A 2,584-nucleotide genomic window follows, 5' to 3' on the forward strand; every position below is an offset into this window, starting at 1 on the left:
AGTGATTTTCACATATCACATACGGTTCAATATTACATTAATAACCTTGATTTTCATACAATGGATAACAATTAATTACAAATAAAATAATAAAAATTATTGTTAAAAACTAAATAATTAATTACGAAGCTTTAGAGCATAAATCCCAACCGTACCATCTTTTTGTGATATGACTTGGTGGCAATCATCTATCTATGTGTATAAGGATTGTATTGTTGTGTTTTGATTTTACTTGTAGCAACTACTCATATGTGAGCACGAAAGTTATTCAGTGTTCAACGATTTATATATCCCTTGATTTCACAATTTTTGTTGTGATTGAATGTATATCTAACTCGATAGGAAGGTTACTTACTTAATGAGTGTTTTCAATACTCAACCTTTTTAAACAATGTTGTTTTGTAATTGCTATGAGAAACTACCTTATTGTACTTTACCATTTTTTTCATAATTCACTAGGAAGATTCTTTAACTTTATTTTTAGGACTATTGGTGTAACACCCGCTCATCGTCAATGCGATTCACAGGAGCTACCACTGACATCGATAATAAACTCGACAACCAATCATAAATTTCAAATTATTTCTAAAAACATCGAGTAAAAAAAAAAACATTTAAAACAAGTACTATTTAAAACTTAAAACGACCAAAGTAAATTCTTGACAACGAAAGCATAAGTACAAAAAACAGACACATACATGGATTCCCAAATAGTCTCTAGCCTGTTGGTCTCGTCCTCGTCCTCGGTTGGCCTGCATCAACTAAATCTGGAAAGAAAAGTTAAAAATAATTTTGATGAGTAATTAAATTACTCAGTAAGTAGCGAGCTTATTTTTCATGAGTTCATAACTAATCTTTCGAGGTATTTTTAAGTTTTATTCGCCATTGACTCCTAGTTTCTCTTACTAGAGTCATCTGTTCATTAATGAGGTATCTCAGCTACCTCAATCTTAGGTTACTGACTCTCTCTCGATATGCTTATCTAGAATTTTTGAACTCGTATGTAAGGCTCGCTCTCAGTCAAATACGGCCCGTCTACTAATTCCTCTGGCGGCTTGTTTATCTCATATACCAACGGTCAAGAGTACTCATGCTCCCTGACTTAGCACACAATGCGTTGGTCAGGAACTCCGCGGGAATTTGTAGACTATCATACTCATATAAATAAGCCATGGCTCAACAACCAATAAGCATATCCTAGAGTTATAACATTTCCATTAACATGCATACTCACATTTACTGAGTGCTTTCATACATTTATCATGTTCAACACATAGAACATTCTAGTAATCATTTATATCATGCTTACATCACAAGCAAGCAATCAAGATATACAATAAACATTCAACATCATCAAAACTCATTTTAACATACTAAGCTTTTAATCAGGTAAACAACATACTCACATGTTGTCAACAAGTTAAGAACTAGCTTAAAGAACGATATGCTACTTACCTGGTTTCGAATCCCTTTCTCTCTTGAATGTACGTTTAATAGGGTATTTCAACACAATTTCCTCCAATCAGACCTATATGTCACTATTTTCAAGGTAAGTATAGGTCAAAACGAATTGAACGGGACAAACCCGAAGTCGAAATGAGGTCTCACGCGCCCTCACATTCTCGGTGTGTTTGTCCCACGTGCCAGGAGAACTCCTAGTCGCACGCCCAGTCCTGGCTCCTCACGCGCCTTGCGTGTAGTGCACGCGCTCCTTCTTCTTCCTTGCGTTTTCTGAAATTTTCCCAACTTTTCTATTATTACCAATTATGTCCCGAAGCCATATTCCACCCCTACAGCCCGAATTTCGTCCCGACTTCCACTAAACTTTATAGATCTCCTTATTACGATTCTAACAAGCCATATTTTATAACTTATTATGCAGTATAGACCAAGATATCAGAATTTAAAGATTCGGTCAAATGGGTTTTCTTACCTTCGAATAAACGCCTAATATGGCTTATCCGTTGAGCTTCGAATGCTAAGGAATTTCTCAAGCTTGCGCCCCCGACAAGGAAATCTCCAAACCATGAGGAATTTCGAAAGAGTCACCAATTTCAACTCATTCCCCTGTTTACTGTTTTTCCTTCTTTTCTGTTCTTAGTTTTTAATCCCAGAACCACCGGCACCACCTCACACTTCCCTCTTTCTTTCTTTTCCCCTTCAATCCACCTGTCCATTCCTCCTTTATCCATGGCCGCAGTTTGAAGATGAATTTATATATATATATATATATATATAATAAAAATAAATTTAAAAATGAATTTAAAATGTTTTTAATCCACCTGTCCATTCCTCCTCCCAATTATTTTTGAATGGTTATTCACATGGTTTTTATTAACATTTTTTTATTATATTATTACTATATATATATATATATATATATATATATATATATATATATATATATATATATATATATATATATATTTAAATGAAACATGTGGTCTATAGTTTTTCCCGATAAATTTAAAAATAAATAAATATTATTTTTTGTGGTCTATGTTTCAGGTCAAGTTTTAGTTGTACATATCAATTCCTATTTTTACATCACTATTTAAACTCATGGACTCTTCCTATTTTAAAA

The 2,584-nt window shown here is 33.4% G+C and overlaps 1 long non-coding RNA gene across 1 annotated transcript; it reads right to left on the minus strand.

The window, feature by feature from the left end:
- Nucleotides 1-488: 488 nt before the first annotated feature.
- On the minus strand, nucleotides 489-2,132 carry LOC147789870 (uncharacterized). The gene is made up of 3 exons (XR_015423279.1): nucleotides 1,934-2,132; nucleotides 1,456-1,731; nucleotides 489-767 (listed from the first exon to the last, which is right to left on the minus strand). It is a non-coding gene; the product is annotated as an uncharacterized LOC147789870 (long non-coding RNA).
- Between the last annotated feature and the right edge of the window lie 452 nt (nucleotides 2,133-2,584).

Source organism: Cucurbita pepo, chromosome 12, assembly GCF_057944985.1.
Source record: "Cucurbita pepo subsp. pepo isolate OVF chromosome 12, ASM5794498v1, whole genome shotgun sequence".
Taxonomy (NCBI): Eukaryota; Viridiplantae; Streptophyta; class Magnoliopsida; order Cucurbitales; family Cucurbitaceae; genus Cucurbita; species Cucurbita pepo.